Source organism: Bombina bombina, chromosome 5 (genome assembly GCF_027579735.1).
Source record: "Bombina bombina isolate aBomBom1 chromosome 5, aBomBom1.pri, whole genome shotgun sequence".
NCBI lineage: Eukaryota > Metazoa > Chordata > Amphibia > Anura > Bombinatoridae > Bombina > Bombina bombina.
Window position 1 is genome coordinate 531789062 of NC_069503.1, and position 17295 is coordinate 531806356.

Below are 17295 nucleotides of genomic sequence, written 5' to 3' on the forward strand. Positions count from 1 at the left end.
CCAAGCCGGGTCTTGAATCTTCCTTCCGCCGACGCGGAACCACCTTCTTCACCGACGGACTACGACGAATGACGGCTCCTTTAAGGGACGTCATCCAAGATGGCGTCCCCTCAATTCCGATTGGCTGATAGGATTCTATCAGCCAATCGGAATTAAGGTAGGAAAATCTGATTGGCTGATGGAATCAGCCAATCAGATTCAAGTTCAATCCGATTGGCTGATCCAATCAGCCAATCAGATTGAGCTCGCATTCTATTGGCTGATCGGAACAGCCAATAGAATGCGAGCTCAATCTGATTGGCTGATTCCATCAGCCAATCAGATTTTTCCTACCTTAATTCCGATTGGCTGATAGAATCCTATCAGCCAATCGGAATTGAGGGGACGCCATCTTGGATGACGTCCCTTAAAGGAGCCGTCATTCGTCGTAGTCCGTCGGTGAAGAAGGTGGTTCCGCGTCGGCGGAAGGAAGATTCAAGACCCGGCTTGGAAGATGACTTCGCCCGGATAGAAGACCTCTTCAGCGCCTCTTTGAAGATGACATCGGCCGGATCAAAGACTTCTTCAGCGCCGCCTGGATGATGACTTCATCGGATGGAAGATTTCTTCAGCGCCGCTTGGAGGATTAACTTCTTCCGCTCCGGATGTCCTCTTCAGTTCCATCGGTGGCTCGGCTGAGTGAAGACGACTCAAGGTAGGATGATCTTCAGGGGATTAGTGTTAGGTTTTTGTAAGGGGGGTTTGGGTTAGATTAGGGGTATGTGGGTGGTGGGTTAAAATGTTGGGGGGGGTTGTATTTTTCTTTTACAGGCAAAAGAGCTGAACTTTTTGGGGCATGCCCCCACAAATGGCCCTTTTAAGGGCTGGTAAGGTAAAAGAGCTTTGAAATTTATTTATTTTAGAATAGGGTAGGGATTTTTTTTATTTTGGGGGGGTTTGTTATTTTATTAGGGGGCTTAGATTAGGTGTAAGTAGCTTAAAATTGTTGTAATATTTTTAACATGTTTGTAACTTATTTTTTTATTTTTTGTAACTTAGCTTTTTTTATTTTTTGTACTTTAGTTAGTTTATTTAATTTTATTTAATTGTAGTTATTTGTAGGTAGTTTATTTAATTAATTTAATGATAGTGTAGTATTAGGTTTAATTGTAACTTAGGTTAGGATTTATTTTACAGGTAATTTTGTATTTCTTTTAGCTAGGTAGTTATTAAATAGTTAATAACTATTTAATAACTATTCTAACTAGCTAAAATAAATACAAAGTTACCTGTAAAATAAATATAAATCCTAAGATAGCTATAATATAATTATTAATTATATTGTAGCTATCTTAGGGTTTATTTTACAGGTAAGTATTTATTTTTAAATAGGAATAATTTATTAAAGTATAGTGTAGTGTTAGGTGTAATTGTAACTTAGGTTAGGATTTATTTCACAGGTACATTTCTCTTTATTTTAGCTAGGTAAGCTATTAAATAGTTAATAACTATTTAATAGTTATTGTACATGGTTAAAATAAATTGAAAGTTACCTGTAAAATAAATATAAATCCTAAGATAGCTAGAATATAATTATTATTTATATTGTAGCTATATTAGGGTTTATTTTAAAGGTAAGTATTTAGTTTTAAATAGGATTCATTTAGTTAATAAGAGTTAATTTATTTAGATTTATTTAATTAATATTTAAGTTAGGGGGGCGTTAGGGTTAGGGTTAGACTTAGGTTTAGGGGTTAATAATTTTATTACAGTGGCGGCGGCGTAGTGGGGGGCAGGATAGGGGTTAATAAATTTATTATAGGTGGCGACGGTGTAGGGGGGGCAGATTAGGGGTTAATAAATTTATTATAGGTGGCGACGGTGTAGGGGGGGCAGGATAGGGGTTAATAAATTTATTATAGGTGGCGACGGTGTAGGGGGGGCAGGATAGGGGTTAATACATTTAATATAGGTTGCGGCGGGTTCAGGGAGCTGCGGTTTAGGGGTTAATACATTTATTATAGTTGCGGTGGGCTCCGGGAGCAGCGGTTTAGGGGTTAATATGTATAGAGTAGCTTGCGGTGGGCTCCGGGAGCGGCGGTTTAGGGGGTAATAACTTTATTTAGTTGCAGCGGTGTAGGGGGGGACAGATTAGTGGTGTTTACACTCGGGGTACATGTTAGGGTGTTAGGTGTAGACAGCTCCCATAGAAATCAATGGGATGTCTGTCAGCAGCGAACTTGTACTTTCGCTATGGTCAGACTCCCATTGATTCCTATGGGATCCGCCGCCTCCAGGGGTGGCGGATTGAAAACCAGGTACGCTGGGCCGTAAAAGTGCCGAGCGTACCTGCTAGTTTTTTGATAACTAGCAAAAGTAGTGAGAATGTGCCGCACTTGTGTGCGGAACATCTGGAGTGACGTAAGAATCGATCTGTGTCGGACGGAGTCCGGCGGATCGATGCTTACGTCACAAAATTCTACTTTTGCCGGTCTCGAGCCTTTGATAACTAAGGCGTATCAGCCTCGCCACAAATACGCTGCGGAATTCCAGCGTATTTGAGGTTGACGGCTTGATAACTAGGCCCCCAAGGGTCTTGTACAGTTAATATAGTCACCTTTAATGTATATATAACACAACCTTAGCACTGCCTGTATGGTCAATCTGGCTGGTGCTGAGTCTCCAAACACACTCTAAAGAAAAACCGGTCAGTCTTCTCGAAGGCCAGGTGTGTTTGTCCTCGCGCAGTTTCTACTGCGCATGACAGCTTCGGACAAACACACTTGGGGGCCTAGTTATCAAGCCGTCAACCTCAAATATGCTGGAATTCCGCAGCGTATTTGTGGCGAGGCTGATACGCCTTAGTTATCAAAGGCTCGAGACCGGCAAAAGTAGAATTTTGTGACGTAAGCATCGATCCGCCGGACTCCGTCCGACACAGATCGATTCTTACGTCACTCCAGATGTTCCGCACACAAGTGCGGCACATTCTCACTACTTTTGCTAGTTATCAAAAAACTAGCAGGTACGCTCGGCACTTTTACGGCCCAGCGTACCTGGTTTTCAATCCGCCACCCCTGGAGGCGGCGGATCCCATAGGAATCAATGGGAGTCTGACCATAGCGAAAGTACAAGTTCGCTGCTGACAGACATCCCATTGATTCCTATGGGAGCTGTCTACACCTAACACCCTAACATGTACCCCGAGTCTAAACACCGCTAATCTGACCCCCCCTACACCGCCGCAACTAAATAAAGTTATTACCCCCCTAAACCGCCGCTCCCGGAGCCCACCGCAAGCTACTCTATACATATTAACCCCTAAACCGCCGCTCCCGGAGCCCACCGCAACTATAATAAATGTATTAACCCCTAAACCGCCGCTCCCTGAACCCGCCGCAACCTATATTAAATGTATTAACCCCTATCCTGCCCCCCCTACACCGTCGCCACCTATAATAAATTTATTAACCCCTAATCTGCCCCCCCTACACCGTCGCCACCTATAATAAATTTATTAACCCCTATCCTGCCCCCCACTACGCCGCCGCCACTGTAATAAAATTATTAACCCCTAAACCTAAGTCTAACCCTAACCCTAACGCCCCCCTAACTTAAATATTAATTAAATAAATCTAAATAAATTAACTCTTATTAACTAAATGAATCCTATTTAAAACTAAATACTTACCTTTAAAATAAACCCTAATATAGCTACAATATAAATAATAATTATATTCTAGCTATCTTAGGATTTATTTTTATTTTACAGGTACCTTTCAATTTATTTTAACTAGGTACAATAGCTATTAAATAGTTATTAACTATTTAATAGCTTACCTAGCTAAAATAAACTGAAATTTACCCCTAAAATAAATCCTAACCTAAGTTACAATTACACCTAACACTACACTATACTTTAATAAATTATTCCTATTTAAAAATAAATACTTACCTGTAAAATAAACCCTAAGATAGCTACAATGTAATTAATAATTATATTATAGCTATCTTAGGATTTATATTTAGTTTACAGGTAACTTTGTATTTATTTTAGCTAGTTAGAATAGTTATTAAATAGTTATTAACTATTTAATAACTACCTAGCTAAAAGAAATACAAAATTACCTGTAAAATAAATCCTAACTTAAGTTACAATTAAACCTAATACTACACTATCATTAAATTAACTAAATAAACTACCTACAAATAACTACAATTAAATAAAATTACATAAACTAACTAAAGTACAAAAAATAAAAAAAGCTAAGTTACAAAAAATAAAAAAATAAGTTACAAACATGTTAAAAATATTACAACAATTTTAAGCTACTTACACCTAATCTAAGCCCCCTAATAAAGTAACAAACCCCCCCAAAATAAAAAAATGCCCTACCCTATTCTAAATTAAATAAATTTCAAAGCTCTTTTACCTTACCAGCCCTTAAAAGGGCCATTTGTGGGGGCATGCCCCAAAAAGTTCAGCTCTTTTGCCTGTAAAAGAAAAATACAACCTCCCCCAACATTAAAACCCACCACCCACATACCCCTAATCTAACCCAAACCCCCCTTACAAAAACCTAACACTAATCCCCTGAAGATCATCCTACCTTGAGTCGTCTTCACTCAGCCGAGCCACTGATGGAACTGAAGAGGACATCCGGAGCGGAAGAAGTTAATCCTCCAAGCGGCGCTGAAGAAATCTTCCATCCGATGAAGTCATCATCCAGGCGGCGCTGAAGAAGTCTTCGATCCGGCCGATGTCATCTTCAAAGAGGCGCTGAAGAGGTCTTCTATCCGGGCGAAGTCATCTTCCAAGCCGGGTCTTGAATATTCCTTCCGCCGACGCAGAACCACCTTCTTCACCGACGGACTACGACGAATGATGGCTCCTTTAAGGGACGTCATCCAAGATGGCGTCCCCTCAATTCCGATTGGCTGATAGGATTCTATCAGCCAATCGGAATTAAGGTAGGAAAATCTGATTGGCTGATGGAATCAGCCAATCAGATTCAAGTTCAATCCGATTGGCTGATCCAATCAGCCAATCAGATTGAGCTCGCATTCTATTGGCTGATCGGAACAGCCAATAGAATGCGAGCTCAATCTGATTGGCTGATTCCATCAGCCAATCAGATTTTTCCTACCTTAATTCCGATTGGCTGATAGAATCCTATCAGCCAATCGGAATTGAGGGGACGCCATCTTGGATGACGTCCCTTAAAGGAGCCGTCATTCGTCGTAGTCCGTCGGTGAAGAAGGTGGTTCCGCGTCGGCGGAAGGAAGATTCAAGACCCGGCTTGGAAGATGACTTCGCCCGGATAGAAGACCTCTTCAGCGCCTCTTTGAAGATGACATCGGCCGGATCGAAGACTTCTTCAGCGCCGCCTGGATGATGACTTCATCGGATGGAAGATTTCTTCAGCGCCGCTTGGAGGATTAACTTCTTCCGCTCCGGATGTCCTCTTCAATTCCATCGGTGGCTCGGCTGAGTAAAGACGACTCAAGGTAGGATGATCTTCAGGGGATTAGTGTTAGGTTTTTGTAAGGGGGGTTTGGGTTAGATTAGGGGTATGTGGGTGGTGGGTTTTAATGTTGGGGGGGGTTGTATTTTTCTTTTACAGGCAAAAGAGCTGAACTTTTTGGGGCATGCCCCCACAAATGGCCCTTTTAAGGGCTGGTAAGGTAAAAGAGCTTTGAAATTTATTTAATTTAGAATAGGGTAGGGATTTTTTTTTATTTTGGGGGGGTTTGTTACTTTATTAGGGGGCTTAGATTAGGTGTAAGTAGCTTAAAATTGTTGTAATATTTTTAACATGTTTGTAACTTATTTTTTTATTTTTTGTAACTTAGCTTTTTTTATTTTTTGTACTTTAGTTAGTTTATGTAATTTTATTTAATTGTAGTTATTTGTAGGTAGTTTATTTAGTTAATTTAATGATAGTGTAGTATTAGGTTTAATTGTAACTTAAGTTAGGATTTATTTTACAGGTAATTTTGTATTTCTTTTAGCTAGGTAGTTATTAAATAGTTAATAACTATTTAATAACTATTCTAACTAGCTAAAATAAATACAAAGTTACCTGTAAAATAAATATAAATCCTAAGATAGCTATAATATAATTATTAATTACATTGTAGCTATCTTAGGGTTTATTTTACAGGTAAGTATTTATTTTTAAATAGGAATAATTTATTAAAGTATAGTGTAGTGTTAGGTGTAATTGTAACTTAGGTTAGGATTTATTTTAGGGGTAAATTTCAGTTTATTTTAGCTAGGTAAGCTATTAAATAGTTAATAACTATTTAATAGCTATTGTACCTAGTTAAAATAAATTGAAAGGTACCTGTAAAATAAAAATAAATCCTAAGATAGCTAGAATATAATTATTATTTATATTGTAGCTATATTAGGGTTTATTTTATAGGTAAGTATTTAGTTTTAAATAGGATTCATTTAGTTAATAAGAGTTAATTTATTTAGATTTATTTAATTAATATTTAAGTTAGGGGGGCGTTAGGGTTAGGGTTAGACTTAGGTTTAGGGGTTAATAATTTTATTACAGTGGCGGCGGCGTAGTGGGGGGCAGGATAGGGGTTAATAAATTTATTATAGGTGGCGACGGTGTAGGGGGGGCAGGATAGGGGTTAATAGGTTTAATATAGGTTGCGGCGGGTTCATGGAGCGGCGGTTTAGGGGTTAAACTATTTATTTAGTTGCGGAGAGGTGCGGGATCAGCAGGATAGGGGTTAATAATTTTATAATAGAGGGCGACGGTGTAGGGGGGGCAGGATAGGGGTTACTAGGTGTACTGTAGGTGGCAGCGGTGTCCGGGAGCGGCGGTTTAGGGGTTAATACATTTATAAGAGTTGCGGCGGGGTCTAGGAGCGGCGGTTTAGGGGTTAGTAACTTTATTTAGTTGCGGGGGGCTCCGGGGGCACCGGTATAGGGGGTAGAACAGTGTAGTTTAGTGTGAGTGCTTAGTGACAGGCTAGCAATAAAGCTGGGAAAAAGCCGAAGGGCAGCGAGATCGGATGAGTGATAACTGTCACAGTCCGCTGCTCATCGCCCCGCGGCTTTTTGACAGCTTTATTTGATAACTTAGGCGTATTTTTTCAGGTCCGCGGCAGCGAAGGTAGGCGAGCTTAGGCGGGCGTATTGGGCCGGCGAAGCCAGAAAAGTAGACGGCTTGATAACTACCCCCCCTTGCCTTTTATAGAATAGGATTTGTTTTTTGAAACTTTTATTTTAATTCTAAAACTTTAGGTCTCAAATCGCACTAATCCTTCTAGTACTATTTTGGCTGTGTTCAATCTTCATTTAAAGTACAGGGCATGCTAAAGTGATTTGGGCCTTCTCTGATAAACCAGTTTTACCATTTATTTGTAATATAAATTTTCACAAAACTTTTTGCATGGTCCAGTAATATGGTCCTACCAAGGGGTTAAACACAGTTAAAGTTATTGATCAGTCATTGTAGACGCTAAATTATATAAATAATTACCCTTTCATTTGTTATACATTCCGCCGTTCTTCTACCCGCAATGCATAGTCTATTTCTGTGTAAAATGACGAATCATGGGGTGCGTTACGATTGGTTACAGCATGATTCGTCATTTTACACAGAAACAGACTATGGGGCATATTTATCAAGCTCCGTATGGAGGTTGATGCCCTGTGTTTCTGGCGAGTCTTCAGGCTGCTCCATAACCTGTCCGTCTGCTCTGAGGCGGCGCAGAGACAGACATCGCCAGAAATCAACCCGATTGATTGACACCCCCTGCTAACAGCCGATTGGCCGCGAATCTGCAGGGGGCAGCATTGCACCAGCAGTTCACATGAACTGCTGGTGCAATGATAAATGCTGAGAGCGTATGCTGTCGGCATTTATCGTTGTGCAGCGGACACGATCCGCAATATCAGATCATGTCCGCTTGCACAATGATAATTTGGCCCCTATGTGTTGCGGGTGGAAAAATGGTGGAATGTATAACAAAATGAAAATGAAAGTGTCCATCAATTACATTTTTATTACAAGTGTTCAAATATTAGTTCAAGTTTACAATAACTTTAAAGTAAGCTCCTGACCAACACTACTGGGAACTTGCTGAACACATCTGGTGAGATAATGACAAGAGCCACTAAAAAGAGGCATATGTTCATAAGCACCAATCAGCAGCTAGTTCCCTATATGAATATGCTATTCAACCTATTCAACAAAGGATACCAAGATAATGAAGCAAATTAATTGATAACAGTAAATTGAAAAAGGCTCTTAAAGGGACAGTTCACCCAAACATTTTCTCCCCTTTAAATTGTTCCCAATGATTCATTTTACCTGCTGGAGTGTTTTACATTATTTACAAGTAGCTCCTTTACCCCTATTTTGGCATTTGAAGTAGCTGATTTAGCCTGTGGTACCCCCACCTATACTGAAAGTTTCCATACGGGAGTATATTCTATTGAATAGCCTAAGTAAACACAGACAGCAGAAGAGATTACACTCTCAGTGGGGGGCATGATAGTTAAGTAATAAAATGATAATTTTCCCATTGTTCTCTCGAAGTATTGAGCTTTAGTTTTCTAGACAAATAAAAGATAAGGGAGCAAGTCTGTGTACATAAAATGATAACATAATGAGATCTGATATTACCTGAAGCTCAACCCATTGTAATAGGCTGTGGTTTAAAAGCACAACACCAGCTACTTCATATACACAAATAAACCGAAAAATACAATTTCTCACATTTTATCTACTGCAACTGGTATAACAAGTCATTGAAAATACATTCATATAAAAATAATTTTACAGTGTACTGTCCCTTTAAAATTGCATAGCTCTAAAGATTTGAAGGGACATTAAACACTAGATAAACGCTAGATAGAATGATGCATTCAAAGATAAGATTAGACTGATAAAATAACATGTAGATGTATTTTTTAAAATTTCATTAGCTGTTTACATATTGACAAAATAAGTGTAAAGTTTTAGTGTCTATAAATAGGAGATGCTTTGTCTGCTGTGGCCAATTAGGGACAGTTATAAATAGGTCACTACAGTGTGCAGGCAATAGAACAGTGTTCTACACTTGCATTTATAACAGGTGCTGAAAAGCTCACAATTTCTGATTAGAATTACAGGAAAAGGGAACAAAATAAATAATAAAAGTAAAATAAATTTTTTTAAATTTTATTTATATACAATTTATAATTTTATATCACCATCTTAAGGTGTTTAATGTCCCTTTAACATTAAAAATGTCATCACATGTTTTACCTATAATATATGCCATGAATATTAAGTATTGCAAAATCTGGACTCCCTGCTTGTAATTAGGCAACATGCATTTTTGTCATAGAAAGAGCAAATGGAAAAAAGTAAACATCACTGTAAGTTGTTTCATTGTTGTACCCTATTTAAGGAATGGTTTGTGCTACTAATTGATTCCCACTTAAATCCTTGCCCATCATACAGTGTGACAGACAGAGCATGTTATGCCAAGGACAAGTAACCTTTCATTCATTGTCATATTGATGGCATCTCCTCTCTGTGTGCTACAACCTACAGACTATTTGTTATGCAGTCTGTGTTCTGGTTGTGACCTGTGTATGCCGGCAATGGTGCAGTTATCTTCTTTATCCTTCCCTGTTTCCTGGGTTGCATCAATTTACTTTTGATATTTTCTCATTTATTTTCAGTCCTTTCATGCCATAAATGTAGTGTTCTCTTTGCATTTCTCACATGAAGAGCTCCTCTTTGCATTTATTATAATCCCTGGGAAACACAAAATATATTTTACTTGTATTTCTAGTCCCACTTTTTGGCAGTGTATATAGTTCAATTTTAAAACAGGAGAGATTATCATATTGAGCTATAAAATGGGGACAATGTGTTTTTATTCCCCTTTAAAGCTAATAAATAGGCTTCAAGTAAAAAAAAAATACAAAACAACATGTAGTTACACAATAACAATAAGTTTTATATATATATATATAGATATATATATATATATATATATATATATATATATATATATATATATATTGAGAGAGAGAGAGAGAGAGAGAGAGAGAGAGAGAGAGAGAGAGAGAGAGAGAGAGAGAGAGAGATGGAGATATATATATACTGTACATACATTCAATCCTGTGTTATGGCATATACTGTAAGTTTATATTTTTTCTTAATGAAAATAATGTTAAAAATTATTATGGCTACAAAATACTGAGGAAATCTTTAGTGCAAATAGTTAGGAGTGTGTCATATTAAGGATTATTTTGTCTAGTTTCTTGTTGCAATGGCTGGAAGACAGTTTCATTTAATTTGCCCCCAGATTTGTATGGGTTGCAATTATTTTCAGCTAATTACCCAATGGCTTCCCATCCCTCCCCTGTCCTTGTATAGTAAGCCTTTTTCAGTACTCCTGGCTGTTTCTTTTCATTTAGGTTTTGGGACGGGATGGGATTAGGATAAATGAATACTCATTTGGGTCTTGGTTTGTCCTTGACTCTTTAACTAGTTAGTATGAGATCTCCCTTCACCACTTGCAGTTTAGCAGTCTTGCATAATTGCTTTGAAGATACTCTGTAGCTGTTATTTATTGTCTTCAAACTCAAATGTCTGTTTCTAGTTTGACTAATAGGCTGTGGTTAGTTTTGAAGCACCAAAATTAGCAACAGTTTGAGCAAAGTTTTTTTTTTAAGTAGTGGTACTGAAAATTTCCACTGGTTGTAGAGATATATTTCAGATGGTTTTGTGCCTGGTTTTCCCTTTTGTGAAAGGGGACAGCCTCTTTCTAAAGGGTTAAAGGGACAGTAAAAACTATATTAAACTTCCAGTTTATCTAATTTGCTTCATTCTCATGGTATCCTGTGAGGAAAAGGATACCTAGGTAGGCTCAGGAACAGCAATGCACTACTGTTATCTAGCTGCTGATTGGTGGCTACACATATATGCCTCTTGTCATTGGCTCTTCAACAACTTACTAGACCTGGTTTTAAACTGTTGCATAAGTTGCAGATCACTTGACTGTTATCATTGGTCACCTGATACTTCTCAGTAGTGCATTACTGCTCCTTCAACAAGATTTACAAAGAGAACAAAGCAAATTTTACAATAGAAGTACATTGAAAAGTGGTTTTTAATTGCATGCTCTATCTGAATCATAAAAGAGACATTTTGGTCTCCATCTCCCTTTTAGCCACAGCTCTCCTAGGAGGATTGTTTTGTTAGGGATCTTCCTCTCCAATCTGTCTTTACCCTAATTTTAAAGTTAACATTATCATAAATATTTTTTTATTGACATATATGAAGAATCTGAGTATTTTATTCATAGGGTTGCAGGAGAGCACATAGGACATTTATACCCTTAAAAGATTTATAGAATGAACAAAGTATAGGTTTTATACTTCTGGGAAAATATTTTTTTTAATTTATTGTCATAAAATGTCTACAAGTGCAGAGTATAAAAACATAACCACAGACATGGACAGAAAAAAATATTGCCTCAAAAAATCCCCAGAATGCCCGCTGTCAGCCATTTGTTCAAGTCTGCGAAATTGCTGAGGCCAATTCGGTTTAATCCAGATAGCAAGAGAACAAAGAATATTGATAATAGGAGTAAATTAGAAAGTTGCTTAAAATTGCATGCTCTATCTGAACCATGAAAGAAAAAAATTGGGTTCAGTGTCCCTATAACATAAAAAAACAGATATGCAAATAGTTACCCATTATATACATTTATAGAAACCCAATTGCAAATGTGCTTTGAGCATGTTGCACTTCTTAAAGGGACATAAAACCTATTTTTTTCTTTCATGAATCAGATAGAGCATACAGTTTCCAATTTACTTCTAATATCAAACTATCTTCGTTTTCTTGTTATCCTTTGTTGAAAAGCAGGAAGGCAAGCTCGGGAGTGTGCATCTGTCTGCAGTACTATATGGTAGCAATTTTGCAAAAATGTTATACATAAGCAAGAGCATCAAGTGCTTCAGATATGTGCACGCTACCTATCTAGATATCTCTTCAACAAAGAATAACATGAGAACGAAGAAAATGTGACTATAGAAGTGAGTTGTATTCTCTATCTGAATCATGGTAGAACATTTTTAGGCTTCATGTCTCTTTAATTACTGTTTTTCCGTATAGCTAGCAATTCTCATTACTGTGCAAAATAGCACGTATTGGGCGATTTGACACAACTTTATGGTCCTGGTGATTAAAAATGTGCTGGCATGGAGAGAAATCTCACACAATCATTGGGGGCTTTTTGAGCATTATATTGCAATATACGTCTCACCTTCACATCCAGAACTCTGCATAGCGAGATAAACAGTTCTCAAGCTAAACTTTGCCTTTATAACATTATGTGAGGGTACTGATGAGATGCCTTAGATCATCTCGCAGAGCAGAGAGCTTTAGATCATTGGGCTACTGGAAATAGAGTAGAAAAGATAGGTGAAAGGAGCCATAATGAATTTTGAGGTTGGCTGACCCATTAAACAACAATACCCCTCTTCAGCCTAACAAGTGTGTATCAATCTAGCCCAGAGACACACCTTAATGGGAAAATTAAACTGTTTGAGTTTGTAATATAAAATGTTTAATTATGTGTATTTAAAAAATATTTGCAATATAATTTTACTGTAATTTAAAATAGATTTTACTGCTATTTGAAACTGCAACCCAATGAAATAGGCTGAGCTTACAGTGAGACCATATTTCATTAGCTTATTTGCTTATATTTACACAAATCCTCCTTATCTTATCTCTCTATACACAATAATACAAATACTTCAGATTCTAAAAAACGTAGCTGGGTGACTCATGGTTTTCCATGCCGGCATTGGCAGGGGCTGCCCTCAGGGAATTCTATATAAAAAAGAGCTGGGCTGTCCCTGTGAGTAGCAAGATGTCTCTAGTAGAAAGTAATGGATCTCGTTGGAAAGGGAAAGCTTGCTGGGGAGATGGAAGTTAGCAGGGAGCATTTAAAAATGAAAGCCAATACAAATCACATTACTCTGATTTCAGTGTACAGTATCTTACAAATGCCTCTATTTTTTGTATACATGTGTTTTTATATTAGGATAATAAGTGTTTTGGGTATTTTGACACAATCTCAACACTTTAAATTGTGAGGAAAAAAAAGCGAGATCTGAAGGGGGGAAAAGTTTATAGAATATACCAGACCTGGAGGAGAAATTTCATCCACACCCATAAAAAAACCCTGTTCAGTCCACTAGCAGAGATGGGAAAGTAAAACACTTTTGCCTAGATTTAGAGTTCTGCGTTAGCCGTCAAAAGCAGCGTTAAGGGGTCCTAATACTGCTTTTGGCCGCCCACCGGTATTTAGAGTCGGCCAGGTAAAGGTGTACCGCTCACTTTCAAGCCGCGACTTTTCCATGCCGCAGATCCCCTTACGCCAATTGCGTATCCTATCTTTTCAATGGTATCTTCCTAACACCGGTATTTAGAGTCTTGGCTGAAGTGAGCGTTACACCTCTACCGACAAGACTCCTAACGCCCATGGAAAGGCTGTAGTTAGGAGCTTTATGGGCTAACGCCGGTATATAAAGCTCTTAACTACAGTGCTCTAAGGTACACTAACACCCATAAACTATCTATGTACCCCTAAACCGAGGTCCCCCACATCACCGCCACTATAATAAATATTTTTAACCCCTAATCTGCCGACCGCACATCGCCGCCACCTACATTATCCCTATGAACCCCTAATCTGCTGCCCCTAATATCGCCGACACCTACATAATATTTATTAACCCATAATCAGCCCCCCCAACGTCGCCGCCACCTAACTTCAAGTATTAACCCCTAATCTGCCGACCGGACCTCGCCGCTACTATAATAAATGTATTAACCCCTAAAGCTAAGTCTAACCCTAACCCTAACACCCCCCTAAATTAAATATAATTTTAATCTAACGAAATAAGTTAACTCTTAGTAACTAAAGTATTCCTATTTAAAACTAAATACTTACCTGTAAAATAAACCCTAATATAGCTACAATATAACGAATAATTATATTGTAGCTATTTTGGGATTTATATTTATTTTACAGGCAACTTTGTATTTATTTTAACTAGGTACAATACCTATTAAATCGTTATTAACGATTTAATAGCTACCTAGTTAAAATAATTACAAAACTACCTGTAAAATAAATCCTAACCTAAGTTACAATTAAACCTAACACTACACTATCATTAAATTAGTTAAATAAATTAACTACCAATACCTATAATTAAATACAATTAAATAAACTAAACTAAATTACAAAAAAAAAACCCCACTAAATTACAGAAAATAAAAAAAATTACAAGAATTTTAAACTAATTACACCTAATCTAAGCTCCCTAATAAAATAAAATAAAAAAATAATAATAAAAGTCCCTACCCAATTCTACATTACAAAGTAATCAGCTCTTTTACCAGCCCTTAAAAGGGCTTTTTGCGGGGCATGCCCCAAAGTAATCAGCTCTTTTGCCTGTAAAAAAAAATACAACCCCCCCAACATTAAAACCCACCACCCACATACCCCTACTCTAACCCACCCAAACCCCCCTTAAATAAACATAACACTACACCCTGAAGATCTCCCTACCTTGAGTCGTTTTCACCCAGCTGGGCCGAAGTCTTCATCCGATGTGGCAGAAGAGGACATCCAGACCGGCAGAAGTCTTCATCCTATCCGGGCAGAAGAGGACATCCGGACCGGCAGACATCTTCATCCAAGAGGCATCTTCTATCTTCATCCATCCGGAGCGGAGCGGAGCCATCTTCTTCCCAGCCATCGCAGATCCATCCTCTTCAACCATCCAAGATGGCGTCCCTCGAATTCCGATTGGCTGATAGGATTCTATCAGCTAATCGGAATTAAGGTAGGAAAAATCTGATTGGCTGATTCAATCAGCCAATCAGATTCAAGTTCAATCCGATTGGCTGATCCAATCAGCCAATCAGATTGAGCTCGCATTCTATTGGCTGTTCCGATCCGCGTAGGCTGGGAAGAAGATGGCTCCGTTCCGATACGGATTGATGAAGATAGAAGATGCCGCTTGGATGAAGATGTCTGCCAGTCCGGATGTCCTCTTCTGCCAGGATAGGATGAAGACTTCTGCCGTTCTGGATGTCCTCTTCTTCCCCATCGGATGAAGACTTCGTCCCGGCTGGGTGAAGAAGACTCAAGGTAGGGAGATCTTCAGGGGGGTAGTGTTAGGTTTATTTAAAGGGAGTTTGGGTGGGTTAGAGTAGGGGTATGTGGGTGGTGGGTTTTAATGTTGGGGGGGTTGTATTTTTTTTTACAGGCAAAAGAACTGATTACTTTGGGGCATGCCCCTCAAAAGCCCTTTTAATGTAGAATAGGGTAGGGACTTTTATTATTTTTTTTATTATTATTTTATTAGGGGGCTTAGATTAGGTGTAATTAGTTTAAAATTCTTGTAATTTTTTTTATTTTCTGTAATTTAGTGTTTTTTTTTTTGTAATTTAGTTTAGTTTATTTAATTGTATTTAATTGTAGGTATTGGTAGTTAATTTATTTAATTAATTTAATGATAGTGTAGTGTTAGGTTTAATTGTAACTTAGGTTAGGATTTATTTTACAGGTAATTTTGTAATTATTTTAACTAGCTAGCTATTAAATAGTTAACTATTTAATAGCTATTGTACCTAGTTAAAATAAATACAAAGTTGCCTGTAAAATAAATATAAATCCTAAAATAGCTACAATATAATTATTTGTTATATTGTAGCTATATTAGGATTTATTTTACAGGTAAGTATTTAGTTTTAAATAGGAATACTTTAGTTAATAAGAGTTAATTTATTTTGTTAGATTAAAATTATATTTCTCTTGTTAAGTGTATCCAGTCCACGGATCATCCATTACTTATGGGATATTAACTCCTCCCCAACAGGAAGTGCAAGAGGATTCACCCAGCAGAGCTGCTATATAGCTCCTCCCCTAACTGCCATTACCAGTCATTCTCTTGCACCCAACGAATAGATAGGATGTGTGAGAGGACTGTGGTGATTATACTTAGTTTCATACCTTCAATCAAAAGTTTGTTATTTTATAATAGCACCGGAGTGTGTTATTCCTTCTCTGGTAGAATTTGAAGAAGAATCTACCTGAGTTTTTCTATGATTTTAGCCGGAGTAGTTAAGATCATATTGCTGTTTCTCGGCCATCTGAGGAGAGGTAAACTTCAGATCAGGGGACAGCGGGCAGATTAATCTGCAAAGAGGTATGTAGCAACTTATTATTTTCTGACAATGGAATTGATGAGAAAATTCTGCCATACCAATATAATGTAAACTCAGCCTTAAATACAGTAGCAGCAACTGGTATCAGGCTGTCATGTATGTATATTTTACACTTCAGTATTCTGGGGAATGGCACTTCACTGGAATTATACTGTATGCATAAAACTTTAGCCTAATTTGCAGGGACTAGCAACAGGCTTTTTAATAACACTCAATTTATTAATGTTAAACGTTTTTTGCTGGCATGTAAAATCGTTTAATTTTCTGAGGTACTGGGTGAAAAAATGTTTTGGGCACTATTTTTTTCCACTTGGCAGTCGTTTTATTTAATTTATGACAGTTTACTGATCTCTCTCACTGTTATGTGTGAGGGGGAGGGACCTTTTTTGGTGCTTTTGCTACGCATCAAAAAATTCAGTCAGAAGTTTATTGTCTTCCCTGCATGATCCGGTTCATCTCTACAGAACTCAGGGGTCTTCAAAACTTGTTTTGAGGGAGGTAATCACTCACAGCAGAGCTGTGAGATTGTAGTTGACTGTGATAAAAAAAAAACGTTTATTTCTGTATTTTTTTTTTTTTTTTTTTTTCTGCTATCAGGGTTAGTTATCCTTTGCTAATGGGAGCAATCCTTTGCTAAAATTGTGTTTTTTACAAAGATTTGATGCTATAACTTTTCAGTTTATTAATTTTCAACTGTCATAACTTTTTCTGTGCTTCTTATAGGCACAGTACGTTTTCATATTATAGTAAATTACTTGAAAAGTATTTCCAAGTTGCTAGTTTATTTGCTAGTGTGTTAAACATGTCTGATTCAGAGGAAGATATCTGTGCTATATGTGCTAAAGCCAAAGTGGAGCCCAATAGAAATTTATGTACTAACTGTATTGATGCTACTTTAAATAAAAGTCAATCTGTACAAATTGAACATATTTCACCAAACAACGAGGGGAGAGTTATGCCGACTAACTCGCCTCACGTGTCAGTACCTGCATCTCCCGCTCGGGAGGTGCGTGATATTGTAGCGCCGAGT